A 15,253-nucleotide genomic window follows, 5' to 3' on the forward strand; every position below is an offset into this window, starting at 1 on the left:
GGTCACAGACTAAGCCAGACTCAAGGAGAAGGAACATCAATCCCACTTCTCAGTGGGAGGAGTGTCGGTTACATCATAAGGAGAACCATGGGATGGGTCATATAGATTGGTATGGCATCTCCCAGAATGATGCTTTCAGGGTAAATAAAACAAAACAGACTGGTGTAGTCATCTTTGGAAAAAAGTCTGTCACAAAAGCTTATACCGCTGCTCCTCTTTTTTCCAATTCTGTGCCTTTCCAAACATACTATACAAAATGATATTTTGACATTACGGTTTCAGACGAAGACATTCCCCAATTTAGTCAATGTTTCTAGTTAGAGATCATGCCATGGAACAAATTTGAATTGTGCACTATGTTTGGAGAATCCAAAATGTTTTACTATGTCTAGCATCTCATGTGTCTCTTAAGTTTATTGTACATGTGTGCTTTTCTCAAATGTTTCAAAGTGTTCTAATGTTTAGTCTTTAATTTTCCCTCGAGGTATATGGGTGTATGTGTGTTTTATTTTTATGTTTGTTTAAGTGAAGCCCTCAAAAGTTTTAAAAAATTAGCAAACAGTGCAGAAAAAACATCTTTTATGCCAGGCACAGTGATGTGTGCTTTTAGTTCCAGCTACTTGGGAGGCTGATGCAGATGGATCGCTTGGGCCTGGGAGTTTGAAGCCAGCCTGGGCAACACAGCGAGGCCTTGTGTCTTAAAAAAATAAACTATCATTTAGAGAACCACTCACTTGCATCTCTCCTCCACCAACTTGCACCTAATATTAAATCTTGTCTTTCTGTCCACAGCAGTAAGTCTTACTGCCTTACATGTTATGTAAAAACCATATTTTAAGCAAAATTATTGTTTGTATAATTTTCTGTTGCATCAATATATTTTTTCTGTTAAAAATATTTAGGTGCCTTAGGCTGGAATTGAACACAATTTTGCCCATTTTAATTAATGGGAAAAATTTAACAGCTTTCCACTTAGAAGCAAAATTTCAGGAATGAATTGAAACCACTAGGAGGGTGATAGCTGTATTTTCATCATCTCCCCAAGGGCTTTTGGACAGCTTTCCCATCCTCTGTGCCTGTCACTTTTCCAATTCCCATCACCTGTTGTTCTTCCAGTTAGTCACCCCTCCCTTGTCTGTTACAGGTGTTCAGTATTAATTGTGTTAGAATGCATCTGGTTGCAAGTAACAGAAAACTCAACAAACTCTGGTATATATAAGATCCCTCATCCCGATAAGACAGGAAGGTAGTACAGGGTTTGTGTAGCTGCTTGAGTATGACTTAAACAAACAGGCTCCTGTCCTTCTGCTCCACCTTCCTTAGCACAGCCCTCCTCATGGCCTCTAGGCTGCTGTGCCCCCAGGTGTTACCCAGTTCCAAGCATGAAGCAGGGGAAAAGTGAAGGACACAAACTTCTCCAAGGGAAGAAGGAAGGGAAGGTCTCCTTTGATACTTCTGCCTACATCTTAGTGGCCAGGACTTTGTCTCACTGCCACCCTTAGCAGCAAAGAAAGTTGAGGGCTGTATGCTTTGCTTTTCAGCCCTTGTAGTATAGAAAGGCAAGGGAGTGGTTGAAATAGATCTTGAGTTAGCCAACTACGTAATTTGTCACACTGTGTTTAATTGAAATGTATTGCTTGGATCCAGTGTCCTGGACATAGCCTCGTTCCTGTCCTAGCACATTCTTACCCTCCTTTTCCCTCTTCCTTCCTGTAGCTATTTTCCCGGGGGGTGAGGTGTGGTCTTGAGGAAACACTCTTCAGTTTTACCCTTTCTGTGAGGATACTAGTTCCCTTTTCACTCATTCCTCCATAGTCTCTTCTAACTGAGGTGAGGAGTCAGAATCTTCTTTGCTCCCTTTTGCTTTTCAGACAACCGTGCCTTCACCTCTACTCAAAACCCTGACCCCTCCTCCCTCTCTCAATACCCAAGGTCAGTCTCAAGGCCAGGTCCTCCGTGAAGAATTCCACCATCCCTCCCTCCTCTTCTTTCTCAGTCCAAGTTTCCTCCTTTAGACTCTCAAAGCACTTAAGCTGTACCTCTCCAATGGTATTATTTTCTTCGTTGAAGTGAAAGCAAATTATTGAAAGTGGTATTGTTTACAAAATGTCTGGCGCATTGCAGGTGCTCGAAGTAGTATCTCTTACTATTATTACTACTGTCTTATCTCGATCAGATTCAGCTCTTTAATGAGAGGCTCTAAATCTTATGTTCGATTCACCTTTGTAACCCACATCGGGCCTGGAATAGAGCACTGTTCATAATTAATGCTGTGCCCGCGTAATAAGACGGCGGCGAGTAAAGGGCATCAGTTCAGAGGAAGAGTGCTGTAATGGTGGGCTGGGAGAAATTCCTAGAACCTGGGTGGGAGCCAGAATCTTGCAGAGAAGCCCCTTATCCGTCTGCACCGAAAGCAGATAGAGTGGATGCCGTAAGATTTCTAAGGACGCAGGTGGAGCGCCTTCTCTGTGCCGCGATGAGGTGGGTGCATCCGTCACTTCACTCCTCCCTCTCCACTTGATCCGGAAAGGGAGGAACAGAATGCGTCCCGCGCGGCGATCTGGGATAGCTGCGCAGGCGCAGCTTCCGGCTCTGTGTCTCGGGAATTATTTGACGCCACCGGTTCAGCCCCGCAGAAAGCTCTGATTAGGCGCACTGCGCACGCGCAGTGGCCCACTTGGCTCGGGAGTTATTTGACGCCGCCGCCCCTGGCAGTCGGAAGTTGCCTGAGCAGATCCCAGCCGGCTGGCCCGACTGGCCTTCGTCGTCTCTTGGCGCCCTGGGAGAGTCGCTGACGGGTGGACTGACGGACCGCCTGAGGACAGCCGGCCAGGACGGTGAAAGCGCCAGCCCTATGGCGCGGGTCGCGTGAGGCGGAAGGCCGAGGACGGCCGGCGGCGGAGCCCGCCCCGGCGATGCGGGCCCCGCCCGTCGCCTCAGGTAACCGGGCAGCCGGCCCCGCGGCGGCCGGACCCTCCCCTCCCCTTCCCTCTCTTCTCCTCCCGGCGGTCAAGGGACGGCTGAGGCTAGTTTCTTGGCTCTGGGTGCTCCAGGGGCCCGGCCTTTGGAAGCGCATCTGCAAATATTTGGGAGACCCACGGGGGCGGGGAAAGCTTGGCCCTGGAGTGGGCGGCTGCTGTCGAGTCTGTGTAAACCCGGTCTAATCCTTGGGAGCTACCCGGGCTGGGCGAAGCTCTCTCCTGGCAACCTGGGGGAGGGGGCGGGTCTGGAGCGGAGCGAGACAACTCCCGCGAAGTATTTGGTCCAGCAGAAAGGTTAGGCGAGTTGCTGTCGCCCAGTGGGGACGATGCTGCACATTGCACAGTGACACTGATGAGGAAGAGTTGATGAGAGTAAACAGCTAACCCCCATTAAGCGCTTCTTATCCGCCAGGCATCATGCCAGGCCATTACGTTGTCCACGTCTAACTTCACAGCAACCCTGTGAGGTAGGATTATTGTCCCCGTTTTACTGACGAGGCAACTGAGTCCCTGGGTGGTTGGGTGACTTAATTACCGAAGGTCACATAGCTAGTAATTTGAACCGAAGCATCCGACTCCAGAGACCCAAGTGCTTAACAATTAGGGCAGTGGCTCTCCAACTTTGCTACACTGTAGAATCACCTGGGGGAAATTGTAAAGGTTTCTGATGCCCATGTGGCATCCCAGACCAAAACAATCAGAATGTCTGGAGTTGAAAGCCAGACTTCAATATATTTTTTTTAAAGATGCCCAAGTGATTCCAGCCTGCAGCAAAGTTTGGGAAGCGCATGTAATTTGATAATTCTGCATCTCAAAAAGGATCTCTGTTTCTCCGGCTTAAGTGTGCAGGAGAATTGTCTGGGAGCTTGTCAAACTTGCAGATTCCACCCGCAGAGATCTTTAGGTTCACTGACCACTACACCTTGTGAAAGACTGTTAGGGGTGGAATTCTCTGCAGGGATTCTGAGTCATCTGGAACATTTAAAATGTATGCATCTTATGCAAACTGCTCGTTTGCAATTTTCCTAAATATACATACTTATAGGTGTAGCGTCTCTAACCTCTGGGTCGTTTTTACAGATGCTGGTCGTCTGCCTAGACCGTCCTCTGAACGTTCTGGCCGTCCCACCCAAACGCACACACTTCTGCTCTCTCCTATGTACATATACACACCCTTTTCTTTTCTTTCTTTCTTTTTTTTAGACAGAGTCTTGCTCTGTTGCCCAGGCTGGAATGCAGTGGCATGATCTTGGCTCACTGCAACTTCCGCCTCCTGAGCTCAAGCACTGCAACTTCCGCCTCCTGAGCTCAAGCAGTGCTCCCACCTCAGCCTCCCAAGTAGCTGGGACTACCACGCCTGGCTAATTTTTGAATTTTTTTTTGTAGAGATGGGGTTTCTCCATGTTGCCCAGGCTGGTCTCAAACTCCTGGGCTGAAGCAGTCCACCCACTATGGTCTGCCATAGTGGTGGGATTACAGATGTGAGCCACCGTGCCAGGCCTACATACCCTTTTCTTCCTGTCTCTGGCTGCATTAGTTTTAAGCATTCCCTTCAAGATACCTCTGTCCCTGACCCCTACCCACCTTGAGTCCTTCCAATTTGCTCTTTAGGAACATCATAGTGAAACTTATCAGTTATTTTTCTGAGTTGTAGTTCTGTCCCTACTTCTAGATTATGAGAAGCTTTAGGGCAGGGACTATGTTTTCTTCATCTCTGTATTCCTTCCAGTGCTTTGACATACAGACTCACAAAGCTTTTACTCAGTGGAATGTTTGGGTCCTTTTATGTCATAGATAGATCATGTTGCGAACAGATTCTTCTCTATTTCCATTTTTGTAAAAGATGTTTGGTAGTTCCCGGCTTATACAGTTTTGTTCTTTTTGCTTAGGAATTAATATGCTAGTTATGTTCAGTAATTTGTCCAGCAGTTGAACACACACATTGAGTTCTTACCAATTGCAAGGCACTCTGTAACTAACCATGTGCAATCAACATTGTTTGATTTTTAATGTCTGATTCTATCACAGTCAGACGCAATCATGTCTGTAGGTAAAGTCTTTTTATTACTGTTAGACCTTTACATGTGTTCCCTACTTCATTGTCCAAAAAAGTGTTTAGTTGTCATCCACTAAATGCCACTGCCTTGTTGGTATTTGGTAAATACAAGCAGATGGGATTGCCATTGGTAATGGTTGGTCCTGTTCACCAGGAGAGATGACGTTAAATACTTAATGAAGAGTAAAATCATGATGTCACAGGAATTGACAAATTTAGCACATATTTATTGCAGAATGCCTGAACTGCCATTGCCCCATTTGCCATATTTACAAGTTTAAAGGAAGGCAGACCAATAATTCAGATTGGATTTGTTCTTGGTTGGTCTTACAACCATGTAAGCATTTGCAAAAGTTAGTGAATATGTGTGTGAAGGTCATTATGAAGAGGTTTTTGGACAATAAAGATTTTTTTTTGTATAGCAGTTAAACATGACAAAGTATGTAGACTGAATTAAAAACACATTTCGTAAAATATTCTTTTTTTTTTTGAGATGCAGTCTTGCTCTGTCCCCCAGGCTGGAGTGCAGTGGCGCAATCTTAGCTCACTACAACCTCTGCCTCCTGGGTTCAAATGAGTCTCCTGCCTCAGCCTCCTGAGTAGCTGGGACTATAAGCACCCACCACCACACCTGGCTAATTTTTTTGTATTTTTAGCTGAGAGGGGGTTTCGCCATGTTGGCCAGGTTCGTGTCGAACTGCTGACCTTAAGTGATCTGCCTGCCTAGTCCTCCCAAAGTGCTGGGATTACAGGTATGAGCCACTGTCCCCGGCCCATAAAATATTCTTTATAAGGACTGTTATGGAAAAATTTTCTTGGTTCCATTTTGTATTATTTGGTCAGTTTTTAGGTTTAGCACTAATAGAAACTGATGGGACAACTTATGTTAAATTCAGATACTCAAGAAACTTGTCCTTGTGTGTCTGATCAGATATGGACACAGTATCCAGTTCTTGCTTTAGCACATGGAAGAAACTCAATCTTTAAGGCTGAAGGTTTAAGTCTGTAGTTGTGCCCCAAAGTAAAGGTGAAAAATTCCACATGCTCAGAGAACAAAAGTGACTCTAATCATGATAGCTTGGGACCTAGAAATGGATTCTGTTTAATATGAGGTACTCATCAGTGTTAGCAGGTGTGTTTCCTCACATGTGCAAAGACTTTTTGGGCAGAATACTTGATTTTCTTTGGTGCGAGATGATTTAAGTTTTAAAATTAAGGTGCATGGAGTTTCATTGTAACTTTTTATAGATGCGGAAAGTAACTTGGCCAAGGCTACATGGTTAGCTTCTAGCACCTCCAGGACTAGAAAGCAGGCCTCCTTCCTCTGGACGGTGTCCCCTTTCACCCCCGACCCCTTCCCCATGAGAAAGGTTGTCTTGTGTATTGTTGTGTTGTGTTTGCATGTCTGTGTGTGCATGGGATAGGGAAGGGGAGAGAGTGATCTGCTATGTTTGAGAAACTCAATTAGATATCTAGAGGCCCCTCAACTTATGATGGGATTACTTCCCAATAAACCTATCAAAGTTGAGAAGATCGTAAGCCAAAAATGCATTTAATATACCTACTGAAAAGAATAGCTTAGACTCATCTACCTTAAACATGCTCAGAACATTTACATTAGCATACAGTTGGGCAAAATTGTCTAGCACAAAGCCTATTTTATAATAAAGTGTTGACTATTTCATGTAATTGATTGAATACTGTACTGAAAGTGAAAAACAATGGTTATGTGGATAATCAGAGTACGGTTTTTACTGAATGCATATCGTTTTCACACCCTGGTACAGTTGAAAATAATAAGTTGAGGATAGTGAGTACTTGGTGTGTGAAATGCACTTAGCTATATAAACTGGGAATACAAAGATAAATAAGACACGGCCCCTGTCCTCAAGGAGTCTAATCAAAGTTAAAATAATAGTGTTGTATCTGAAGCAGCTCTGTCAAATAGAATTTTCTGCAATCATGGAACTAAATCTTACCTGCTCTAATATGGTAGCCACTGGCCACATGTGACTCGTAAGCACTTAAAATGACTAGTGTAACTAAGGAAGCAATGTTTGATTCAAATAGTTTAAACTTAAAACTATTAAAATTAAAAGTTTTTAAAATTTAAATAGTTACATGAGATAGCTGCTGTATTGGACAGAGGTCTGTTTTATGCCTCAGAGAATGTCTGAGGCATAAAAGATGAGAACTGTGGTGGTGCTGGTAGGGGGCAGACAGGGTATTCAAATGTTCTTTGGGTAGCTTACCAAAAACTACCGTTTTCCATGTTTTGGGAGAGATGCAGGCAGAACCTGTCTTTGTTTCCTGTAATTCAGGTGTTTGATAGAATCTCTAATAGCGTCTGGTACATAGGTGAATACATTCCTTTTTTGCCAGCTTTATTGATGTTTGCCTTATGGGGTCAATGGGACTGCAACAGAAATATGAAGTATAGTCCCTTCCTTTATTAGTCATGAGGTTATATAGATGAATTTGGTGCATCTTAAAAAAGCACAGTTTATTTATTTGCTCAGTGTTTTAGCACCCTGTATCCTATTTTTCCCAAAAGAAATAGGCATGTCTTATAATGTGTACCTTCCATTGGTACATTTCAAAATATGTCAACTTAGGTTGCTTTATTTGATCCTTCTCCCAGGTCACTCTAGGTAGGCACTGCAGGTATTCTCGCTGTTTTACAGATGATGAAACTATGACAAAGAAATGCCAGGTCGCCGGGTGCGGTGGCTGACTTGTAAACCCAACACTTTGGGAGGCTGAGGTGGGAGGATTGCTTGAGCCCAGGAGTTTGAGGCCAGCCTGGGCAGCATAATGAGACTTTGTCTCTATAAAAATTTTTCTAAAAATTAACAGAGCATGGTGACACACACCTGTGGTCTCAGTTACTTGGGAGGCTGAGTGGGAGGATTGCTTAAGCCTGGGAGGCAGAGGCTGCTGTGAGCGGAGATTGTGCCACTGCGCTGTAGCCTGGGCAACAGAGTGAGACCTTGTCTCAAAAAGAGAAATGCCAGTTGACTTATCCAAAGTCATATGGTGAGGTATGGAGTCAGGACAAAGGGAAGTAGCATTGGACTTTGAGGCAAGAGATGGAGTTTCTTGTCCCAGATCTGCTGTTACTTGATGTGATCCTGAGCAAGTCATAGCTTTACTTTGTTTCCTTACCTAGTGGTTAGTGACGTCTGTCTTACCTAACCTTCTAGGGTTGTTATTGGAATAAAATGAAGTAACATGTAAAAGCTCTTTGAAAATGGTAAATTATGCAAAGGTACATTGTGCTCAAGCAAGATCTCAAGTAGTTTTTTTTTTTTTGAGACAGAGTCTTGCTCTGTCACCCAGGCTAGAGTGCAGTGGTGTGATCTCAGCTCACTGCAACCTTCGCCTCCCAGGTTCAAGCAATTCTTCTGCCTCAGCCTCCTGAGTAGCTGGGATTACAGGCAGCCGCCACCACACCTGGCTAATTTTTGTATTTTTATTATTTTTTTTATTTTATTTTTTATTTTTGAGACAGAGTTTCGCTCTTGTTGTCCAGGCTGGAGTGCAATGACGCCACCTCGGCTCACCGCAGCCTCCACCTCCCAGGTTCAAGTGATTCTCCTCCGTCAGCCTCCTGAGTAGCTGGGATTACAGACATGTGCCACCATGCCCAGCTAATTTTGTATTTTTAGTAGAGACGGGGTTTCTCCATGTTGGTCAGGCTGGTCTTGAACTCCCGACCTCAGGTGATCTGCCCACCTCGGCTTCCCAAAGTCCTGGGATTACAGGCATGAGCCACTGCACCCGGCCAATTTTTGTATTTTTAGTAGAGATGAGGCTTCGCCATGTTGGCCAGGTTGGTCTCAAACTCCTGACCTCAAGTGATCCACCCGCCTCGGCCTCCCAAAGTGCTGGGGTTACAGGCGTGAGCCACCACGCCAAGCCTCAAGTAGTTAGTTTTGTTGTATTATGCTGCTGTCATAACTCATCAGTTACCATACTGAATACTACTGTACCATGGTGTCATCTTTGATTTCTCTTGCCTTCCTCACTATGAAACTTTCTCTTGGGCAGCCATTGTGTTTTGTTTATATTTGCATTCCTAAATCCTAGGACAAATTTGACATGTAGCTGATGTTTAATGTTTGTTTAATGAAATAACTGATGTCTGGATGTACTTTACAAAGTTTTAAAGAATTGTTTTCTGTAATGAGACTTGAAGCTCCTTGGGAACAGGGATGTTGTTTATTTTCTGTGCTTGTTGCATAGAAGGCATGTAATAAATATTGTTTGAATCAACTGATGTAATTAATGTCAGGCTGTGGTCTTAGAGTGTCCACCATTGTATTGATTATTTTGGTAATTTGTCATTTAGACCAAACTTGCATGTTATTTTGCGGTGGTGCTTACAAGCCATAAGCTGTTACCCAGCACACACAACCTCCAGAGAGAATACCTAGAAAATGAGTACATATAGAGTTGGGAAGGAAATCAAGGGATCTGCAGGGGAGCACTGTTGACTTCTTCCCCTTCTTCCCATCATATTTACTTCTGGAGCATTGAAGGTAGAGGTTTCTCTGCTAGCAGCTCAGGTTGATAGCAGACAGCCAACTGGGGAGGGGACTCAGGATCCCTAATATAGCAGTTGAAGTCCTTAATCATCTAACTTGACAGTTATATCATTATATCTCACTACAGTGCCTCACACCTCCCCGTTCCCCCCAACCGCCCTCAACCTTAGCCTATATGGTAGGCACATTGGAGTTTGCTCTTCTACTATCCCTTCAGTGTATCTTGGACACTTCCATCAAATTGATTTAATGGAAATTTAGCTCCTGATGTGTCATGCCTACGGTAAGGTTAAACTTTCTTCTTTTTTTTTTTTTTTGTTTGAGACAGGGTCTTCCTCTGTTGCTGAGGCTGGAGTGCAGTGGTGCGATTTCGGCTCACTGCATCCTCCACCTCCTGGGTTCAAATGATTATCATGCCTCAGAGTCCCGAGTAGCTGGGATTACAGGTGTGCGCTACCATGCCTGGCTAAGATAAGGTTAAACTTTTGCTCATTTTCTGCCTCCAGTTTTACTGAATTAATTACAAGTATTCAATCCTAACATTCAGAGTCCTTCAAAATTGGTCACTGCTTACCTTTGAAACCTTACCACTTTCTATATGTAGCTTTCTTTCCTTTGGCTCTGGGTTTTCAGTTTCTAGTGCTTTTTTTTTTTTTTTTGCTACTTGAAGCAAGTTTCCTTTCTTTTATGTATTTTCTTTTCTTCCTTTTTTTTTTGAGATGGAGTCTCGCTCTGTCACCCAGGCTGTAGTGCAGTGGTGTGATCTCGGCTCACTGCAACCTCCGCCTCCTGGGTTCAAGCGATTCTCCTGCCTCAGCCTCCTGAGTAGCGGGGATTACAGGCGCACACCACCACGCCCTGCTAGTTTTTGTATTTTTAGTAGAGATGGGGTTTCACCGTGTTGGTCAGCCTGGTCTTGAACTCCTGATCTCAGATGATTTCACCCGCATCGGCCTCCCGAAGTGCTGGGATTACAGGCATGAGCCACCACACTTGGCTCTTCTATGTATTTTGTTCTCTCTTTTATCTGCGACACCCCCCACCCCCCCTTTTTTTTTTTTTTTTTTTTTTTTTTTGAGACGGTGTCTCGCTCTGTCACCCAGGCTGGAGTGCGGTGGCGCAATCTTGGCTCACTGCAAGCTCCGCCTCCCAGGTTCACACTGTTCTCCTGCCTCAGCCTTCTGAATAGTTGGGACTACAGGCGTGTGCCACCACGCCCGACTAATTTTTTTTTGTATTTTTAGTAGAGATGGGGTTTCACTGTGTTAGGCAGGATGGTCTTGATCTCCTGACCTCATGATCTGCCCATCTCGGCCTCCCAAAGTGCTGGGATTACAGGCGTGAGCCACTGCACCCGGCCTCATCTGCCCCTTTTTACCTTCAGTCTTATCACCTCAATTTTCTTACCTCTGTCAAAATTATACCCTTCTTTCAATGCACAATTCATATGCTCTGTATCTATAGTCTTCACTGATCTTACCCTGTTGTTTTCCAGCTCAGCCTATCTTTCAATCAAAAGTAATCTTTTTCCTTTGAACTTCCATGGCATCTTGCCTATAGTTTTTAAAAATATCACATTCAACATTTTAATGTTCTAACTTATGTTATAGTTATTTATGGTATGTATTAGTCTGTTTTCATGCTGCTGATAAAGACATACCCGAGACTGAGCAATTTACAAAGGAAAGAGGTTTAATGGAGAAATCCTAGTTCCGTGTGGCTGGGGAAGCCTCACAATCATGGCTGAAGGCAAGGAAGAGCAAGTCACATCTTATGTGGATGACGGCAGGCAAAGAGAGAACTTGTGCAGGCAAACTCCGGTTTTTAAAAAGCCATCAGATCTCGTGAGATTCATTTGCTGTCATGAGAACAGCGCCGTAAAGACTTGCCCCCGTAATTCAGTCACCTCCCACAGGGTTCCTCCCATGACATATGGGAATTGTGGGAGTTACAATTCAAGATGAGATTTGAGTGGGGACACAGAGCCAAACCATATCAATGTATACATCTTAATCTCCTTAATTAAGCCATAAACTCATTGAAAACAGGAACCAAGTCCTATTAATCTTTCTTCTTAATGGTTTTAACACTGCATTGGACAAAATAGATGGTTAATAGCTGTTTATTGAATAAGTCTACTTGGTGGTCCCTTCCAGTGTCTCTGAATGTTCATATGTATAGTCAGGATGCTGAAATGTACTTACCAATTCTGTGACATGAAGATGTAGTAATAAAAACATTACATTAAGTTGTACCAACATTTCTACCACTAAGTTAAAACTACAGTTGACTCGAACATCATAAGGGTTAGGAGCACTGACCCTGTGCAGTCAAAAATTTTCATGTAACTTTTGACTCTGCCAAAACAACTAATAGTCTTCTGTTGACCAGGAACCTGGCCAATAACATAAACAGTCAAATAATACATATTTTGTATATATATTATATGCCATATTCTTAAAGTAAGAGAAAATAAAATGTTATTAAGAATTATAAGGAAGAGAAAATATATTTACTATTCATTAAGTGGTAGTGGATCATTAAGGTCTTCATCCTCATCATCTGCATGTTGAGTAGGCTGAGGAGTTAGGGGAGGCATTAGTTTTGCTCTCTCAGGGATGGCAGAAATGGAAGAAAATCCATATGTAAGTGGACCTTAGCAGTTGAAACCCATGTTGTTCAAGGGTCAACTGTACTTGCATTTCTCTACCATCCTTCTAATCTTTAGTCACAGCTGTATGTTTATCTTGTTGTTGTTTTTTTTTTTTTTTTGAGACAGAGTCTTGCAGTGTTGCCCAGGCTGGAGTGCAGTGGCGCCATCTCGGGTCACTGCAACCTCACCCTCCCAGGTTCAAGAGATTCTACTGCCTCAGCCTCCCAAGTAGCTGGGATTACAGGCACACACCACTAAGCCCAGCTAATTTTTGTATTTTTTAGTAAAGACAGGGTTTCACCATGTTAGTCAGGCCGGTCTCGAACTCCTGACCTCAGGTGATCCACCCACCTTGGCTTCCCAAAGTCCTGGGATTACAGGTGTGAGCCACCGCGTCTGGCCTATGTGTTTATCTGGTTGTAATTACGATATATATGTTTTTCTTTCTCTATTTAATAGTTATTTATTGATTGCTTACATGGACAAGGGCATGTTTCAAACAGATTACATATGTGATTCTTTAATCACCACCACAACAAACACAATGTGTAGGCTCCTAATCTACTATTTGCTTTTTTTTTTTTTTTTTTTTTTTTTAGACAGAGTCTCGCTCTGTAGCCCAGGCTGGAGTGAAGTGGCACAATCATGGCTCACTGCAGCCCCAACACCAGGATCCAAGTGATCCTCCCACTTCAGCCTTCAGAGTAGCTGGGACTACAAGTGTGCGCCACCATGCCTGGCTAACTTTTTTGTGTTTTTTGTAGAGTTGGGTTTTCTCCATGTTGCCTAGGCTAGTCTCAAACTCTTGGACTCAAGCAATCTGCCTGCTTCCGCCTCCCATGGTGCTGGGATTATAGGCGTGAGCCACCATACCTGGCGTTATTCTATTATTATCCCCATTTTACAGATGAGGATGTTCCAACACAAAAGTAGAGTAACTTTTGCAACGTTACCCAGCTTGCAGGTAGAGCTGGGATTTGAATCTATGAAGCCTAGTTCCAGAGCACTGGCTCTTAACCACTCTCATCTATGTTTTTATGCTTCTCTGTAATCTCGGTGTTTAATGGCTACGTAATAGTATATAGAATTAATATGTCCTAATTATGAAATTTTCCCATTATTGATGGAAGTTAAATTACACCCACTTCCCCATCTCATGTGTAATACTACAGTGAGCATCTTGTACATTTTTAAAAATGGAGTTGTTTTATAAGGATAAACTTAAGTCAAATTGCCGGATCAAGGCACCGTTTGTCTTCTGCTTTGTACTGGCAAAACGTTCATGCTATCCTTGGGTGAATGTTTAGGAAAATGACATATCAGCCTGAGGTGCCTTACAAGTGTGCCAACTTATTAACAGGATGGAGCTACAAACAGCCCCATGGCAAGTAGACGAAGACATGGCAAGTGTGATCAAGACACATGAGGGTTCTGCCATGGTGCTATCCTGAGAGGTTGATACAGATGCCATGGTGCTATCCTGAGAGGTTGATTCTTGCCTAGGAGGGCCTAGGCGGTGCAGCAGTACTGGCTCCTGAAAGTAACGTTCTCCAGGATCTCCGAGGTTTGTTGCTTTGGATAGCCTAAGCCACAACAGCAAGAGGAGGTTCTTATTTGTGTGTTTAAGAGTAGGCTGGGCAGGCGCAGTGGCTCATGCCTGTAATCCCAGCACTTTGGGAGGCCGAGGTGGGTGGATCACAAGGTCAGGAGTTCGAGACCAGCCTGGCCAATATGGTGAAACCCCATCTCTACTAAAAATACAAAAATTAGCCAGGTGTGGTGGTGGGCGCCTGTAGTCCCAGCTACTCAGGAGTCTGAGGCAGGAGAATTGCTTGAACCCGGGAGGCGGAGGTTGCAGTGAGCCAAAATGGCGCTATTGCACTCCAGCCTGGGTGACAGAGTGAGACTCCATCTCAAAAAAAAGAAAAGAAAAGAAAAAAAGAAAAGAGTAGGCTGGCCACGGACAGTACTGGGCCTAATGGAACTCCCTCTACCAAATCTGTCACTGCACTTTGCCTTCATCCTTTTTTTCCCTAACAGCAACCACGATGAAATAAAGTGAAGTTGTAGGACCTCCATAGTTGGGTTATAAGCCCAGCCCCTGCAACAAAGGTGGGTTGGGGTGACTTCTGGGGCATCAACAGCTTATACAAAGTATACACTTCACTATCCTCTTTCCACAAGGATTTTGGTAATTCAGTTACCAAAACTAGTATATGCCTTTATTTGTGATCAGAGGCATAAATTGGACCATAGATAAGTTTTTTTTTTAGCCGACATTGTGTTTTTTTGTTTTTGTTTTTGTTTTTGTTTTGTTTTGTTTTGTTTTGAGTTTAGTTGATAACATTTAAAGAGTAGGAGACTATAGAAATGTCCAGATTTTCTGTGTCTCTTCAAAAATTGGATTATCTGGCAAGTCTGGGTCTGCATTCCTTCTAGGTGACAGCTAGAACTGTGTAATAGCTGTAAACAGAGCTTGTATACTAGCTCTTGTTGCCCAGGCTGGAGTGCAGTGGTGTGATCTGGGCTCACAGCAACCTCTCTCTTCCAGGTTCAAGTGATCCTCCTGCCTCAGCCTCCTGAGTAGCTGGGATTACAGGCATGCACCACCATGCCCAGCTAATTTTGTATTTTTAGTAGAGACGGGGTTTTTCCATGTTAGTCAGGCTAGTCTCGAATTCCCAACCTCAGGTGATCCGCCCGCCTTGGACTCCTAAAGTGCTGGGATTACAGGTGTGAGCCACCACCGCACCTGGCCTGGTGATGTGATTTTTCTAGAGTTGTGAACAGTTCTTGGTTCTAAAGATAATGAAGTTTAGTCTTCCTCAATTTACATGATTAATTGCATTATTGGAAAATTCAGTCTGTTAAAATAGCACAATATATTTTGTATTTATATGTAAATGAAGTTAATTTTTAGGCTCAGACAATGATTTTCTAGCAGATGTTCAAAAGTCATGTGAGATGTGGCATAATTGTTCATTGTGCAGGACTGTCTCATGCAGTACAGGATGTC

General features: G+C 43.7%; 1 protein-coding gene across 2 annotated transcripts in view; it reads left to right on the forward strand.

Moving 5' to 3' along the window:
* Positions 1 to 1,607: 1,607 nt before the first annotated feature.
* RALGAPB (Ral GTPase activating protein non-catalytic subunit beta) overlaps positions 1,608 to 15,253 on the forward strand; it is a 103,108-nt gene continuing 89,462 nt past the window's right edge. The window contains exons 1-2 of one of the 2 annotated variants that reach the window (XM_024238832.3): positions 1,608 to 2,940; positions 13,598 to 13,801. The gene's annotated coding sequence lies outside the window, so the exon portion shown is untranslated. The remainder of the gene's footprint in view (positions 2,941 to 13,597; positions 13,802 to 15,253) is intronic. The other variant, XM_024238831.3, reaches the window with a different exon arrangement.

The sequence above is a fragment of the Pongo abelii genome, chromosome 21, assembly GCF_028885655.2.
Source record: "Pongo abelii isolate AG06213 chromosome 21, NHGRI_mPonAbe1-v2.0_pri, whole genome shotgun sequence".
Classification (NCBI taxonomy): Eukaryota; Metazoa; Chordata; class Mammalia; order Primates; family Hominidae; genus Pongo; species Pongo abelii.